The following is an 18,108-nucleotide window of genomic DNA, read 5'->3' on the forward strand; positions in this document are numbered from 1 at the left end:
ATCTTCACCTGAGGGTATGTTTAATGATTTTAGAGAGAGAAGAAGTGAGAGAGAGAAAGAGGTTGAGAGAAACATCCATATGATAAAGAAACATGGATTAGTTGCCTCCCATATGCACTTCAACCAGGGATTGAACCCACAACCTAGGTATGCACCCTGACCGAAATCAAACCCACATTCTTTTGATGTGCTGGATGATGCTCCAACTAACTGAGCCAACTAGCTGGGGCTCAAACTAATCTTTGGATTCACTGCAATTCCAATCAAAATTCTAGAAGGATGTTTTTGTAGAAATTGACAAGCTAATTCAAAAGTCTATATGGAAATTCAAAGGAAATTCAAACTTACACTACTTGACTTCAAGACTTATTGTTTCCACAGTGATCAAAACAGTGTGGTGTTGCATAAGAACAAACAAATAGGTCGCTGGAACGGAATGGGCAGTTTAGAAATTGACCAAAACTTTATGGTCAACCGATTTTTCACAGAAGTGCCAATGCACGTTAACAGGGAGGTCTTGTTGATAAATAGCGCTTGAATAACTGGATGGCTACATGGGAAAAAACAAAACCAAAAACCTCAATCTCTGTCTCACACAACACACAAAAATTAATTTGTGATAGATTATAGTCCTAAATGTGAAAAAGCAAAAGCATGAAACTAGAGGAAAAAAAAAAAAAGAAAAATAGTTTCTTGACCTGAGAGTAGGTAAAAGTTTCTTAGGCAGAACACAGAAAAACAATAACCATGAAATAGAAAATTGGTAAATTAGATTTGATCGAAATTGAAAAATCCTACATTTCAAGAAATATCATTAGGTTAAAGAAAATGTTAACCATGGTGTGTTAAAAAGAATTTGCAAAATATGCAGGTGGCAATGACATTGTGTTCAGAATACATAGGACACCTTAAACTCAGTAATAAAATAGCTGGAATAGACACGTCACACGAGATATACAAATGGCTGATATGCTCACACATACAAAAAAAAAACCCCAAAACAACACTCACCATTATTTGTCATTAGGGAAATACAAATTAAAAACATAGCAAGATACCACTACATGCTCACCAAAATGGCTATGACGAAAAAGTGTGATATCATAAATGTTGGTGAGGTTGTGAAACAACGGGAACTCTCCCACCCTGCTGCCGGGAATGCCACGGGACAATCACTTTGGGGAGCTGCTGGGCTGTTTTCTCTAAAGCAGAACTATTTATCCTGTAAATTGAGCCAGTAATTCTACCCCCATGTACAGTCACGGGCCACAGGACGATGTTTGGGGTCAACAGAGGACCGCGTAAATGACAGGGTCCTATAGATTGTAAAGGGGCTGAAGAATTCCTATGCCTAATGACATTGTAGCATTCTTAATGTTGTAGCGTAACTCCTTACTCGGGTGTTTGTGGTGAAGTTGGTGTAAACAAGCCTGCTCCTCCATCAGTCATATAAAAGTCCAGCAATTCTGTATAGTAGGTAATACTTGATAATGATAATATATGACGATGTTACTGGTTTATGTATTTATTATGCTATACATTTCGTCATGATTTTATATAGTATATATATATATTTTTTATTTTTTGTTTTAGAAAGAGGGGAAGGGAGGGAGAAAGAGAGGGTGAGAAGCATCTATGTGAGAGAGAAACATTGATTGGTTTGCTTTCCCTTTGCCCCCGGGGACCAAACCTGCCACCCGGGTATGTGCCCTGACCAGGAATTGAACTAGTGACCTTTCAGTTCATGGGATGATGCTCAACCAGCTGAGGACTTTTTATCATGATTTTAGAGTGTACTCTTTCTTTCTACTTATGAAAAAAGTGTGCTGTATACTTACCTGGCAGGGGAGGTCCCATGATCGTGAAGATGGTTTTCCCAGGGCGAGGCTCACCCATTGCTCTCTGGGTGTGCCGACCTCTGCGATATCCCCAAGTGTGGGAAACTCGCCTGCGTAATTTGTGGTGGTGGGCGACTGTGTTCGCGCTCTCCCCTGGAAAAAGAAGAAAAGAAAAAGTGTGTTGTAAGACAGTACACCATGTCACACCAGCAGCAACCTCATACATCTCGTGTTTACCGTCTCTCTTGGTCGAAACATTTTCTCTTGCACTTGAATTAACCTCATGTTGTTTTGCACAATAACAGATTTGTCACTCAGGAGCGATAGGCTAGCTGGACCATACAGCTTAGGCAGGTGCTACGCTAGACCATCTAGGTTTGTGCAAGTGTATTCTACGATGTTCGCACAATGATGAAATCACCTAAAGACCAAATACTGGTCCCAAATGGGAAACAACTCAAATGTCTATCAAGCTGTAAAAGAATAGACTCTAACACAGGCATAAAATGGAATACTACTCAGCAGTGCAAAAGGAACTGTCTGCTGCGTGTACAACTCACAGGTGGTTCCTGTGCTGAGCAACATTATGCTGAGCGAGGCCAGACACACAGAGAGCACACCGCACGTCATGTTGTGATTTATAATAAGAAATACGTGTTTGTCTTAGACCCAGTCCTGGCGGCAGAGCTTCTCAAACCCTTCGAATTCCCTGTGATGAGACTGATAAAGGTATCTTTTGTTATGCTATTGAGATTCCTTTTGGAAAGCCGCTCATGATCTATGGATGGGCTGCTTGCCAGGGAAAGCAACACAGGATTAGAGGGCGGGAATTTTAGTTCTCCCCACCCCCACCTCCTGGGACTTGAGAGTGTCTGGAGTTTGAGCTTAATTGCCAACAGCCAATGATGCAATCAACTACGCCTATGTAATGGAGCAGCCATAAAAACCCAAAAAGATGGGGCTCTGAGAGCTTCTAGGTTGGTGAACCAGAACACATGCGCGTGCCCGGAGGGTGTCATGCCCCAAGTTGCCCAGTGACAGAAGTTCCTATGTTTGGGGCCCTTCTGGACCTTGCCAAACATACCCCATTCAACTAGCTGTTCTTACCCTTTCATCTCCTTTTATAATAAATGGGGAATCTAGTAAGTAAATGGTTTCCTGAGTGCTGTGAGCTGCTCTAGCAACTTCATCAAACCTGTGAAAGGCGAAGTAAAATGGAGTCACTTACGTCAAGGGTTTTTAAATGGAGGTGGGAGGCCACTAAGGAAGTGGACCTCATGCCTGTCCTCACCAGGTGGAGCCATGAACTTTTAAACTGGGCCAATCCACAAATATTTCAAGGACTCTGCAGAAAATGCCTGCCACTTGCTACAGTCATTGGACTTTGGCTTAGCGATAGCTTTAGCAAACCACTCCTGTTCGGTCAAGACTAGCTTTCTGCTTCCAACACAATCAAAACTCTTTCTAAACAACTCATGCACACATTCCTTTTTTCTTTTTCCTATTTTTTTTTTTTAAACCTGACTTTGCTCCCAAGTGGGATACTCTTTGGGTTGCTACCCAGATCTGTGAATCCAGACTTGCCATTCCTTGATCCCAGATAAAAATCTTTTGCCTGATTATTGCTCCTGAAAAATTGTAGGTTGAGAAAACCAAAGAGGAGGTCATGGGACCATCCCATTTATAGCCGGTTGGGCAGGACCACAGGTGACAACCAGGACTTGCAAGGTTTTCTGAAGGGGGCGGGGGAGTCTTGTGGGGCTGAGCTCTTAGCCCGTGGGACAGGTCGCTCTTGTAAACAACGGCAGAAACGGAGCCACTTTGAAATGGAGCCAAGTGGCCCTCTCAGAAGAAAGGCTTTGAGCATCTTATACCCCAAACCCCTGGAATGTTAAAAACAGGGCAAAATGACCCTTGAGCTGGGCCTCCGCGATCTTGTTGTCCCAAAGGACTGTTTACAGAGAGCACGTTGGCCTCAGGCTGAGGACTAGTGGGGTGAAAATTAAAAACCCTGTTTAGAATTTACGTAACTGTGTTATCTGCACCAGGAGAAACTCCTTCCTTCTCTTGCTGTCATTGTCCCCTTGTCTTTCTCATAAATCCCGCCCCCCCCGCCCCCCCCGCCCCCCCCCCCCCCCGCCGCCGCCTTTGTCTCCGAATTGGAACTCTAGTTGGGCTTCTGTCTGAACCCTTGCGCCCTGCAGAGCTTCTTATTCTTATTGATCTCCAATAAACATTTATTCCTCTCTCAGTTTGAAAAGACTTTTTATGTTCAAGGTAACACTGTCTCCAGACAGATGGTGTCAGAATCGAGTTAATCACTTGGAGGTGTTAGAAAAGACGTATCAGACTGTAGAATTACCAAGTTCAAGGACACATAGAGGAGGGAGGTATAAAGGGACTAAATGGCAATGGAAAAAAATATAATAAAGATGATATATTAAAAGAGAGAGAGAGAAAGAGAGAGAGAGAGAGAGAGAGAGAACACACAAGCGCTGGGCTGGGTGGCTCCGTTGGTTGGAGCGTTTACCTGCACCCCAAAAGGTTGTGCGTTCAATGCCCAGTCAGGGCACGTACCTAGGTTTCACGTTTGTTTCCTGGGTCAAGGCACGTACAGGAGGCATCCGATCAATGTTTCTCTCTCTCTCTCCCCCTTCCTTTCTAAAGTCAGTATTTATATCCTCGAGCAAGGATTGAAAAACGATACACAAAAAATGTTAAATAAGAAAATGGTAGCCAGAGGCTGGGGTGGCGGGGGAGGATGGAGAATGGAGAGGACTTAATGGGAGAGGGTTTCTTTTGGTGGGGGCAAAAATATTCTGCAGCTAGGTAGTGGCGATGAGTGCGTGGCATTGTGAACGCACAAAACTCCACTGAATGGCAGACTTTAAAACGGTGAATTTTATGGTATGCGAGTTAGCGCTCTCTCTATCTGTTTTAAGTCAGAAAAGTAATTGCCCCCCGAGGAGAGGGGGTACGGACTGCAAAGTGGCAGGAGGGAGCTTTCCGGGTGGTGAAAATGTTCTGTATCTTGGTAGGGTATAGGAGAAAAGCATTTGTCAAAGACCCTTTGAGAACAGCTGCTTTTCTGCAATAAAAAGGAATGAATCACGAGACACACAGGACGCAAATGGATTTCACAACCCTGATGCTGAACCAAAGGAGCCAAATAGAATAGAGCGTGCAGTGGAGAGACGGGAGAGGGGAGGGAATGGGCGTGAGGCGCGCTCCAGTTCACGCAAGTGGCAAAATCTGGCAGCCAGAGAGTGCTTGCCATTGGTCGGGAGGAGGGGGCAAGTTGGGGGACAGAGACGGGCTTCTGGGGTGCCGATGGTGTTCGTGTCTCGTTCTAGGTGCCGGTAAATTGGGTTCACTTTGTGAAGATTCATCAAGATGTACTTTTTTCACACGTAAAAGAGATACACAGGAAAATGGAGACAGCTATACCTGAACAACAAAATGAAAAAAGATACAAATAGATAAACACATACATAGGTGTTGTTTCACATTATATATTATGTTATTATTATATTTTATATGTTATATATAAAACTCCCTGGGCTCCAACAGGGCTTGCGGAGCCTGTGGTACTAGACCAGGTCCTGGGGACATTAACGCTGCAGTGACTGAACCATGGGGACACTCAGGGCTCCCATAAAACCAGGCCAAAGCTCCCCATCCCAGGAGCCTTGGAACCCGGAGAAACGAGGGCCTCAGTCCTGATGGGGACTGAGGAGCGCGTTCCCACCGGCGACCGTAGCCCCCACGCGGGTGGTCAGAGCGCTGGGCGGGCCGTTTGCTCCGGGGGCGGGGGCTGCCACCGCCGGCCTTCACAGGGGAAAGCAGACTCGGAGTGCCTGCCGGGGACACACAGTTAATGATGAACAGGAGCGATATTTGGGCCTGCGCCTGTCTGCCCGACAAAACCGTGCCCTCGATGTCCCTGCCGCACGCGGCCGGGGGCCGAAGGGGTCTTCTGCCGAGGCAGACATGCCTGAGCCGCTCCAGCTCTCCGAAGCTGCCGAGGACCCAGAGACGTGCTGTTGCTATCAGTTGCGTCTCTCACTGCTTACTGTGTTACAAACTGAATTAGAGGAGTTTAAAAAATATATTCAAATTGATTAAAAATGTATTTAACATCGTGCATTAACATTTTTTCTTGCCCTGGCCAGCTGGTGCAGTTGATCGGAGGGCCCTCCCGCACACGGAAAGGTTTCGGTCCATCCTGTGTCGGGGCGCCTCTGGGAGGCAACTGATGGATGTTTCTCTCTCTCAAAACAATAAACATATCTTCGGGTGAGGATCAAAGAATATCTTTTTTTCTTTAATGCTTTATACTTGGACACCCTAAAGCTGCAAGATCACTCATGTCAGAGAGCCCAGGCTCTGCATAGATTCCTGGCAGATCAGACCCTTCCAGAACTTTCTCAGGGCATGAACTCCCAGGCCATCTCTCTTTCATCTCCGGCTCAGACGCCCCCAGAGCCTCGTTTTCCCAGCCTCCGGCACTACCTGTGGCCCCCAGGGGGACAAAGACAGGAGAACTGGTAGGAAATCAGGATTTAGGTTCAGGATAAATTTATTTATTTATTTTTTAATTTTTATTTTTAGACAGAGGGGAAAGGAGGGGGAAAGAGAGGGAGAGAAACAGCAATGCACGGTTGCCTTTCTCATACCTGCTACTGGGAACCTGGCTGGCAACCCAGGCCTGTGTCCGGACTGGGGATAGAACCAGCAACCCTTTGGTTTGCAGGCTGACGTTCAGTCCACTGAACCACACCAGCCAGGGCATCAGGATAAATTTTAAACATCAAGTGTTGCCATCCTCCTAACCCTTTAGTGATGTTTCCTGCACAGCTGGGGACCGCGACCCCTCTATTCCCTCACCCTTCCCTCTGCCCCGCTGCTCCATCTCCTCTGCCTCCCCGCTGTGGCCGTCCTGGCCCCTTCGTCTCCCCCAGCCGGTTCTCTGACCCTGTCCTGGTCCCATTTAGCAAATGCTCCAATCCTCTTAGGCCAGGCCAGCCCTGGCAGAGCAGAGAGAGAATTAGATCAGATTTGGGGGATGGGCGAGCGACAGGCTATGTGTATGTGCGTCGGGGGTGGAGAGGCGGAGAGCGGACAGACCGTGGGGCAGAATGGAAACTTGTGCCTATCAGAGATGATACGAGAGGGTCTGCGGTTTCCCTCACACTGAGACCCCCGCTGGAGACAGGGGCAGTGAGAGGGCAGCCTGAGGGCAGAGAGAGGAGGACACCGAGGGTCAGAGAGGGCACCTGGAAGCCGCGGTGTCTTGTTCCCCTGCGCCTGGGAAGTATTTTCCCACTTGGACTCTCACACTCTTGGTCACTCTGCAGCCTAACGCTCCTGTCTGCTCTTTTAGAACCTCCCTCCAATCTCTGTGGGCCCCACTTTCTCCTCCAGAATTATTAATTCATGGCATGTGTATCTATATTTTTTTTTAAGCTTTTATTTATGTCTTTTTAGAGGGAAGGGAAGGGAAGAGAAAAAGGAAACATCAGTGTCTGGTTGCCTCTCGCGCGCCCCCTACCGGGGACCTGGCTCGCAACCCAGGCTTGTGCGCTGGTCGGAATCCGACCGGCGACCTTTTGGTTCTCCGGCCGCCGCTCAATCCGCTGAGCGACACCGGCCAGGGCGGCATGCGGCATGTGTGCCTCTATAGAACAGATGTTGGCAGTTCCTTGGTTCTCTCCACGGCTGGGGGAGTCTTGAGTAGGAAGCATGAGGCTTGAGAGGCTGCAGTGAGGTTGCCCTGGGGCTGCCCTGAGGAGCCCCCAGGCCTCCGCCTGCGGTAGGGTGGACCCTGGTTAGAGGGGATGTTTGAACGGCGCAGCAAGTGGCCCGCCCTTGAGGGTGGGTTTTTCTTCAGCATTTGCTGAAAGCTCAGGGCCTCATGCCAGGGGCACTGTCCTGCAGTGAGCGCCCAGGAACTCAAATCCCAGCAACCGCATTCCTTCTGAGACCTTCGGAACAGGGCGGGGGTGAGGCGCTGAGGCAGGAAGCTGCTCAGGGAACCAGCCCTTCCTGGTGTCCCTGCACTTTGCTGGGAGTTTTCGGACCTCCTCCCTACCTGGCGCCCAGACCTTGCCCCACCTTCCTTAACGCTCTGAGCTCACTTTTAATAGGCTTTGTGATTCTTTGTGAAGTTATATTCTTTCTTTTTTTAATCCTCACCCGAGGATGTGTTGATATGTTTATTGATTTGGGGGAGGGGGAGAGAAAGAGAGAGAGAGAGAGAGAGAAACGCACATTGATGTGAGAGAGAAGCATCAATCCATTGCCTTCCCATGTGCCCCAACCAGGGACGGAGCCCGCAATAGCAGCGTGAACCTGAAATCTTTTGCTGTACTTCCTCCAATCAGCCCAGCCACCCAGCCAGGGCGGAGTAGTTATGTTCTATAAATTCACCTCAAACACCAAAACAATGGATTCATTTCTGCCCCTACATTCCTGTGAGCCCCTGCTCACATTTTCATCAACTGATTGGCACGTCACCTTGTTTTATGTGCATTTCTGTGTATGGAGACCTTATGTAATATATACAGTGGGCTCTTTCACGTTGAACTCACGGCCACCAGCACTCAAAGCTGTGCCTGAGGAAGCTTATCCAGCGTATTTTTTCTTTCTCAGTAAGGCACATCAGAGCCCGCGTATGCTTAGGGACAACAGCTATGCGTGGGGACCATGTTAAGCCGCAAAATCACCAGAAAAAAGCAGAGAAATACCCAACGGCCCAGCACTTCCACCGCCGGGTTACACCCGAGAGAACTGGGAGCCGGCACTCAGACGGCTGTTTGGGCATCCACAGTCACAGGTGCACTATTCACCGCAGCCCAGGGTGGAAGCGACCCAGTGCCCGTCAGTGGGTGAACGGAGAAAGGACAGGCAGCATATGCAGACAACGGAGTATTAGTCAGCCGTGAAAAGGAACGAAATTTCTAATACGCTACAGCACAGAGGAAAAAAAGACATTCTGCCCAGTGAAATAAACCCGACACAGAAGGACAAGTAGTGTATGATTCCACGTATATGAGGAACTTAGTCAGATTCACAGAGACAGAAGTGGAGCAGAGGTTACACAAGGGGCTGTGCGGAGGGTGGGGGCGTCTGGCGTCGCAAGGATATGCGGTTTCTGCGGGGGGCGACGCGCAAAGCTTTCGGGTGTAGGTAGCGGTGACAGCTGCGCAGGGTCGGGAATGTATGTCACGCCACTGAACTGTATACTTACAGATGGTTAAAGTGATAAATACTATGTTATGCGTATTTTGCCTCAATTTTTAAAGGCCGAGAAATGCAAACATTGTGGCACTGAGTATACCTGGCAGACGTGTGTCTACAGGGCAGGAAGGCAGAGCATGCGCACGAGCCCCCGGCATCAGGGAACCCCCGAATCCGGAATCCACAAATGCGGGGGCCGACTGTACTTCTGAATGAAAGAGGAGGCAGAGAGCAATATCTAGAGACACAGGGAGGAACCCCAATGAAGAAGGACAGCTAGGCCAGAAGGTTCTAGAAGACAGACACCAACTCCCCCACTCCCACCTCTCCAGCTGTCCGTCATTGTCTTCAAAGCCCAGCTTGATCTCCTGCCCCTCCCCCTTTTCGCCCCTCCCCCCACGGAGTGATGCCGCGTGCACCGAGGGGGCAGGAGGCGCCCGGTGTCTGTGAGCATCTTGAGGGCAAGAGGCCGGACAACCGCCCTGGGAGGCCCAGAACCAGGGCTTGCCGGGAAATATCTAACGTACATGTGCGTACACGTGGGGTCTTTTTTGCATGTGCTAATTGCATGAGTATGTTTTCAGCAATGAGACATTACTCCCTGTCAAAAACCGCAGGCCCGCTCATCATTGGTCATCCACTGGGGGCTTTTCTCGGTCTAAACAAGGGGGTTCGGGGGCAAAGTCTGACAAGGGCCCTGTGTTCAGAACACATTCACTTTGGCAAAAGGAAGCCAGGCCTCCCTCCACCGGGCACACACCACATGCAACAGGCTGAAAATCTTCAGTTGTTACTAAAAGTCCTACCCCTGATGCATTTTAACAGGCACGTAGTCTGACATTGCCAAGAATTATTTAACTGTTTCTCTTACTCACGGACACGCATTAATTCAATAAACTCGGTTCATTGATAGCTCAAAAAATGTATTTGTGCATGTTCACAGTGGACAGGAATTCTCCCAGAATAATTTTTTTTTAAATGATAAAACTATTGAGTCAAAGATACTCTGCCCATTTGATCCTCTATCAGCTGTCACCCACTCAGGCTCCCAGAATCTCCCAAATTCTTTCACCAGCCGGCACTCCATCAATGGCAAGAGAAAGCCGCCTCCCATCTGGCGCCGCGCGGGGCCTGGCCGCAATCCATCTCTCTTATCTTAATCAATTCAATGGACAATAAAGTGAGCATTGCTTTCGTGTACCTGTTACTGCTATATGTCCATGCAGTAAAACTCGCCGATTAAAGGAATGCAATTCAACGTTTTTCAGTTTATCGATGCATCCATCATCGCAATCAATTTGAGAATCTTTTCATCACCCCAGACAGAAACCCCATATTCCATATCACCAGTTCCTCCCAATTCCCCTCCCCCAGCTCCTGGCAACCACTCCCCTACTACCCCTGCCTCTAGGGAACCGTCTGTTCTGGAGATGAACGCACGGCACATATAGGCCCTTTTGTGTTGTGTTGGGAGGTTCATCCCTGTTGTGACATTGGTCAGCATTTCACTTCTTTCTATGGTTAAATAAGATTCCATTGTGTGAATACATGATGCTTTGTTTCTCCCTTCGTCAGTTGGCAGTGGTTTCGGTTTCTTTCTCCTTTTTTGGCTACTGTGATTAGCGCCACCAGGGATAGTATCAGTGAGCTGGTCCCTCTGTTCACACCTTTATTGGCCCAATAAATGCTACCTTCCCAACCCCTGAGGGCTTTCCCCGCCTCCAGCAAGGTTATTGGGAGTGGTTATCAGGCTTGTCTGCCTGTTAGGGAAGAAGACTGATGGCTTGTGGTATTTATCTTCCAGAACAGAGCACAAATAGCAGGTCAAAATTATGAGCTAGCCCTAAATAAAAATGTCTGTATGTTTTATTTGATTTTGAATTTGATCTCCCAGGTAATTTCCAGCTCGTTGGTTGAACAGGGAACTTTGACAGCCAGGTGTACCCTGACCCTTGACCCCTGACCCCAGGAAGGTTCTGTCAGAAGATGAGTCTCCTAGGAGTCTGGACAGAACAGATTCCTCTCCAGTGTCCTCCTGATGGTCTTTGGCTGAGGGACATTGGCAGATGTCCCCAAGTCTGCCTCAGAAACAAACTACACGCCAAAAGATGGAGGGCTGGCCCCTCCCACCCCACCCCCGCCAGCCGCCAAGCCCGGGCAGGATCCCGCCTCTCATCTTTGCCGATCGAATCAGCAGAATGCTACATTTATCTTCCTTTCCACGCTAGGGAGCAGGGGTCTCTGCTCACAGTTTGTAGACCCAGCAATTGCTGGGTTACCGCTTGCGGGCGTCGGGGCCCTCAGCCGTCCCGGGCCGGTGTTCCCAAGGAGCAGGAGAGATGTCCCGAGAGAGCAGAAGGCACCGCGGGGCAGGAGGCGGCAGTTCAGGCTGCGAGGCGACTCCAACGACGAGATCGCTTTGCTTTGTTGCTTTTTGTACTTGGCCCCCTAGAGAATTGTCACGCACGTCGATTATAATAAAAGTCCCCGGGGATGAGCACTGGCCCTCGCGCTCACGCCTGACCCGCGTCCCCAACAGGCCCTGGACAGGCAACGAGTCCAGTCTGACGTTTAGACGCGCGTCTGTGCCGCTCCGAGGGGCTGGTCCGGGTGACCGGGAACACACAGAACAGAACCCGGTTCATCCATTCGCAAGGGACATTGGCCAACTGCCCACCCGCGCCGCGTGGGCACCGCCATCGCGTGGGAAAACCAGCCCCGCCGAATGCAAGCCATGGTCAGCGCCGGCGTGTGTGAACCCTGCCCGGCTCCGGGCCCGGGGGACAAGTTGGAGAACGGGCTGGAGAAGCGCCAGCGGGCTCCGGACGGGGACCGGGAGGAGGCTGCTGGGTGGCGGGAGAGGCAGGACGCCCGGGCGGGAAGGGAGAGGATGAGCCCGGGGCCGCGGCTGGCCCGCTGGAGGGGCGTTTCCAGCGATGGAGACCGCGCAGCGAGGACCGGCTGGGACCCCCACTCTCTACCGCACACCCCCATCCCCCATCCCTACCCCACCCCACCCCACCCCCTCCAGGAGCTACAGCCCAAGGCTGTCTTGCCCCTGGGGGTTTCCAGTCCCCAGGACAAGGCCCCCCACGCAGTGGGTGCTCCATGAAAGGATTAATCAATGACTGAGTTTCCCGATGGGGGCGGAGCTAAGGGCAGGGGATGATGGTCCCAGGACCCCCTGGGTCCCACCCAGGTGATATTTAAACCCCAGGCCTAATGGACAGAGCATCAAACGCAGCAGGCCCAGCAGCATTGAGAATGGAAGGACGCGGGTCTCCAGAGGGTGAGCCTGGGCCGACCGGGGAGCGGGTGGGGGCAAGGGGCGCAGGGGGAAGGCTGTGCCAGCGGTGCCCTGGGGCTGAGGCTGCGGGGCTCCCGGGCACCCAGATGAGGACCCGCCTGTCTGGGAGGACCGAGTGAGCCTGGAGAGGATGGAACGATATTTTCGGCGGCGTGACGAGCAGTGGCCTCCTGCAAGTGTCACAGTGGCCCCCGGCATTGAGTGGAGCGTGGCGAGGGCCGGGCGAGCCGCCAGCCGCCAGCTGCCGAGGAAAGCAGGCGCTGTTATCAGACCCATTTCAGAGATGCGGACACTGAGGCGCAGGCCGGTCAGAGGCTGCGGCGGGAAGGCGGAGGGTCCGGCAGCTGGTCGGGCGCCACACTGTAACCGCCACACTGTGTCCGCGGCCCTCAGGCCTGGGCCCCCGGCCTCCGCCATCTGCTCACGGTGGCCAGGCCCCGGCAGAGGGAGGGCGCCCGCAGGCTGGGGGCTGTCTGTGGGCTCCCGTCACCCCGTGTTCCTCTTCATCCAGGTTGCTTGGTGCCCTCGATGCCCCCGAGGCGGCGGCGGCAGCAGCGCACGGTGTACAGCGTGGAGCAGCGGGAGGAGCTGGAGAAGTTCTTCGAGGGCAACCATTACCCGTCCTACGAGGAGCGCGAGGCGCTGGCGGCCAGCCTGAGCCTCCAGGAGCACCAAGTGCAGGTATCCGCCACCTCCCCGCCCCCCTGAGCGGCAGGTGGGGAGTGCAACGAGGCCAGGGGAGCTGCCCTGGGCCATCCCCACAGCAAGGGGCCACCATGTGGGCCCAGGGCTGGGCCTCGAGTCCCCCTCGCAAACTGGCCAACGCAATCCAGCCAGGCAGATGCCCCCGTGGTCTCCCCGGACCTAGACCTCCAAGTCCCAGCCCTCTGTCCTCTGAGCCTCCCCGGTGCCACTGAGCCAATGGAGCGAGACCCGCCCTTCTCACCTGAGCCGCCTCACACCTGGGCAAAGGTGGGTGATGGATGCTTCTGTCCATTTACACTTCCTTCCTGTCCCCTCTCTCCCCAGGTGTGGTTCAAGAACCGCCGGGCCAAACAGACTAGGCTGCGCGGACGAACCAGAGAGCGAGGCCGGGGAGCCGGCGTTTCATCCCAGAGCCCAAGGGCCTGCGCCCCTGCACCTGCGCCGGTGGGCCCGGGGATCCCTGAGGACCCAGTTCTGCCCTCGGGTCCTGCGTTCGCTGAGGACCCGGCCTTCCCTTGGGGCCCTGTGTTCCCTGAGGATCTCGTGTGCCCTGGGGGCTCTGTGTTCCCCCAGACCCCAGGTTTCTACAGCGCGCCTCCACCCGGCCCCTTTGGAGGCGGCCCAGCAGCAGAGCCCAGCGTCTCCAGCAACAGCCAGGCCTGGTGGGACCCTGCTCAGGGCGCCCAGGATCTGGTCCCGGTTGCACCAGCTCCAGCTCTGGCCGTGGCCTCAGTCTGGCCTGAGGACTCTAATGCTGAGGATTTCTCTCCAGACCTTGATTTCAAAGAGCTGCTCTCGCTGTAAGACCCTATGCGAGGGCCCTCCTCCTGGTCTGGGTACCAAGGAGGAGAGGATGCTGCTGGTGAGAGCGACTTGGGCCCCAGGATGTTGCAGGATCTACAGGAGACTCTGTCCCAGCAAAGTCCTGCAGACCCTGCGGGGGCAGACACGGCCGGGGTGTCTTTGGCCAGCGCCGTGGGCATGTGGGGTGGGTGTGTGAGGGGTGTGGGAAGCTATGGTTCGTGGGTCTTGGTGTTGGGCTACCCTTCAGGAGCGTGAACGCGCCTCCATTTCCCCAACACTCGAACGTGTTCATGATGTGGCCATCGCACCTCGTGCTGTTCTGAAGTCCTAGCTGCATCACTCAGGGCACAGGTGATGTTTCTGTAGACCCCCAGGTCTAGGAGCGGAACTGCGGCTCGCGGTGGATGTTCGGCTTTGGTGCAGCTTCCTGTGAACCCTCCAAAGGACGAAGGCTAGCCTCGTTGGTCATTTCACTTGAATTGTGTTTAATTCATAGATAGTTTGGGGGATAACTGATGTCTTTATACAATACTGAGCTTTACAATCTATCATTCAGCCCCGGCAGGTGTGGCTCGGTGGATTGAGCACCGGCCTGCAAACTGAGAGGTCTGGGGTTCAATTCCCAGTCAGGGCATGTGCCTGGGTTGAGGGCCAGGTCCCCACTTGGGAGCACGCAAGAGGCAGCTGATCCATGTTTCTCTTGCACATTGGTGTTTCTCTCCCTACTTTCTCCCTCCCTTCCCCTGTCTCTAAAAGTAAATAAAATCTTTTAAAAAACCAAGCTAAGTATATCATTTATTTCTTTTCATTTTTACAAAGGTTCTCTACAAAGTGTTTTTATTTTAATCATCATGGTCTTGGGTACATATTTACGTAGGTTCAGTTCTAGTGCTTTATTATTGCCTGACATTTTGGGTGGTATTTTAAAATCTGTCCTGTTTACAGGATTCAGTGGGCGTATTTTGTTATCAGTTCATTCTATTATTTTGAGCCAGGGACCTGGCTCCAATTGTTCAAATTCTAATAACTTCTCTGGACATTGTTTGGGGCTTGATAATTTGAAAATTAATGAAGTGCACGGTTATCTTGTAAACGCTGTCTCCTGCACATTTTGGGTGGGGGTCCCATTTAGCTTCCTCCTTGGGTACCCCCACCCCAGCAGGGTAGGATGACCCCTCAACCCTTCTCTCTGCTTTTTTTGTGTCTCTCTGCCGCCCCCTTGTGGCCGTCCTGGACCCTGAGTCTCCCCAGCCGGTTCTCTGACCTTGCCCCGGTCCCATTTAGCCAGTGCTCCAATCCTCTTAGGGCGGGCCAGCCTTGGCAGAGCAGAGAGAATTAGATCAGATTTGGGGGTGTGGGAGTTCTGAAGGGAGTGCGGAGGGTGGGGGAGGGGCAGACGGCCTGCCAGGATGCAATGAAAGCCCCTCCCGCTTATCTGACAGACCCACGTAGGGTTGGACCCCGCCCCCCAACACACACACACACACACACACACACACACGGACGCACGCACACAGAAACCCACAGAAACCACAGCTCCATCAAACCCTGAGGTTGTAGGAGGGGCAGGAAGAAATGTAAGAATTTCCCACTTGTCCCCCGAGAGGGAACTGAGATCAGGGAGTCCCTGAGGACATCCTGGGGACAGGAGGGAGGAGATGAGTTTCACACCCACACCCTGGGCAGGCGGAGGAAGGGAGGGCCTCCAGATGCCCAAGGACCAGGAATGAATGGAAACCGGATTAGATTTTTGAACAATGGAGACAGTTTGCGGTAGTCCTGACTGGCTGAGTAGAAAGTGACTGGATTAAGTAGAACAGGGCCCCTTCCTTGCTCATTCTCTCAGTTCCATTTCACCGCTTTCCCCAGCTCCCTGCCCCCCACCCTCTCTCTGAGCCCGGGATTCTGTCATCTCCCAGGAAGCTCCACGCCAACTCGCCTCCTGAGCCCAGGCTGTGCCCTGAACCGTCCCCGATAGAAGCTCCTGGGCCTGCCCCTCAGCTCAGATCTGAGTTTCCCCATACCTGCGTCTTCCAGGGGAGTGCTGGACCAAGGATTTCTCTTTGCATAGCTGCAGCAAAATGAGTAAATAAGTTAATTAATTAATGGAAAATGTGCACCATCAGTCACATGGCTATCGGCTCGCTGTTGATCTTGCTGGCGCCTACCACGAGCCCTACACCCCAGAGTGGTCCATCTTTGGTGGTAACTGTGGTGGTCCTTGTAGATCTATTGGTCTCCATGGCATCCATGTTAAATATGTGAATCGGTGTGTTTTGCTCTGCAGAAAGTGAATCTTTTAGGCTCAGTGTGTATATGAAGAGAGTTCATTGTACCTTCAACAAATGGGTGAAGTTCAAGCTCAATGCCACTCTGGGTGCTCTGGGGTGGACACAGTAGCGGAGCGGGTAGAGGTATCCTTGCCTGGTGATGCTCAGAGAAAGGGGTGAAGGGTGTCAAACGGAAGTCCGGAGAGCCCAGGAGTGAGGGGGCAGAAGGGACCACAGGGGCCTCAGAATTCAACAGGCCTGAGTCACAGGAAATAGCTAGGGAACAGCATGGGATATATTGGGACCCAGAGATACGGGAGGTCCCATGGTCCAGGGGGAATGAGCATGGAGCAGATACTAAGAAGGCACCATATCCGAGGGGCCGGAGGAAGAGCCAGGCAGGGGATCAGTTTCTCGTTCTGGTTTCTATGGATCTCCATTTCTAGGATGCAATGATGGAAATTGGAGAAAATGGACACGGTAGCCCATTTTCCAGCAGCGACAAATGGCGTCTTTGAGAGGCACAGAGGGTGCAGTACTGAGGTAGACAGAATCCGGGCGCACTGGCTCCTCGGCCTGGTGAGAGGGGAGGCGGGCGTTGGACACGTCACCCGTCTTAACCCGAGTCTGCGCTCAGGAGCTCCCCATCCAAGCAGACAAGTTAGCTCCTGCCCCCCAGCTCCAAGTCCGCCAGGGCCTGCCAGGTCCCTCCCTAGAGCATGCGCACTGCAGAGGAAGCTTCAGGTCTAGCCACTTGCTTTCTCTCCGATCCCACAGGTCTCAACCTGGTCACCTGGCATTTTAACATTCTTATACCGCAGGCCACTTCAGCAGTGCCGCTGGGCGTGAGAACTGGGCACCAGTGTGTTCAAAGCTCCTGAGGGATTCATTCCAACATGCAAATCTCGGCCAAATCTCTGCTCAGGAGGAGATGGGCTTGGTAGACACAGTGCTGTCTTTCTTAAGACCACACCAAGACTTTATTTTGTGAAAATAAAATTCAAAATTGCTGTATCTGGGGGTCCCTCTGCAGAATCCACCAAAAGAAAAATCAAGTGCTATAAAAAAAAACATTTTAAAAATGTCTTAGAATGGAAATTTTAAAATGGATACATTTACTATAAATGTAAATTTATACATTTGTATAACTGGGCAGTAAATGGGCAGTAAATTATCTGCCCATAATTTTGTTTGTAAAAAAAATTAAAACCACTGTTGGACTCTGTACTTGAAATTCTGATATATAAAACGCCTAATAGAAAATATCCCTAAACTACTGGAGTTTTAAAATTGTTGTTACAGTAAACAACTTGCAAGCTGAGCTGGGTCAGATCAAAGATGTGGTTCGCTCAGGAGCACCCATAGGCCTGGGGGAGATCAGGTGTCCACATACCTGTTATAATGCCTCAAGGCCACCAGGGGGCACCAACATACCACGGCTCTGGAGCTGGGGCCCTTGGGTGGAATGGGAGAGACACTCCACATTCAAGTGGGAGAGAACACGCGGAGGTAACATTATATTTGTTTCTGTTAGTATAACTTAAAGCTTGTAGGGTAAGTGGAGGCAGTCTGGCTTCCTCACACAGATGCCTGGGAAACTAGGGGGAGCAGCTTCTCACAACCTTGAAGGAGTCTGACAGAGCAGTGTTCCCACAGCTTTGAGCCTGGGTCTCACGGCCTGCAGCCTGGGTGCCGTAAACTGCCCCTTAGCCTTGAGTAGGCGCGCATGCGCAGCTCACGCTAGGTGCGTTCGCTCTTTGTCCTGAAGCCGGCTGTGTTCGGGCCAGTACTTAAGGAGGTAGGGGCTTCTCACAGAGAGCGAGAGGGAGGTAGTCGGGGCGCCGACATAGACAGGGGGTTGTGGCCTGTGTGACTCCCGAATAAAGGCATGTCAAGCCCCCCCCCCCCCCCCCTGCCCCCGGCTCCACACATCTTCGTCCGTCTG

General features: G+C 51.8%; 1 non-coding gene across 1 annotated transcript; it reads left to right on the forward strand.

Moving 5' to 3' along the window:
• The first annotated feature begins 1,830 nt into the window (after positions 1-1,830).
• LOC129082990 (U1 spliceosomal RNA) lies at positions 1,831-1,994 on the forward strand. The gene has a single exon (XR_008530454.1). It is a non-coding gene; the product is annotated as a U1 spliceosomal RNA (small nuclear RNA).
• The last annotated feature ends 16,114 nt before the right edge of the window (positions 1,995-18,108 follow it).

Source organism: Pteronotus mesoamericanus, unplaced genomic scaffold (assembly GCF_021234165.1).
Source record: "Pteronotus mesoamericanus isolate MK-2021 breed Mesoamerican mustached bat unplaced genomic scaffold, CSHL_Meso_final scaffold_137, whole genome shotgun sequence".
In the NCBI taxonomy this organism is placed as follows: domain Eukaryota; kingdom Metazoa; phylum Chordata; class Mammalia; order Chiroptera; family Mormoopidae; genus Pteronotus; species Pteronotus mesoamericanus.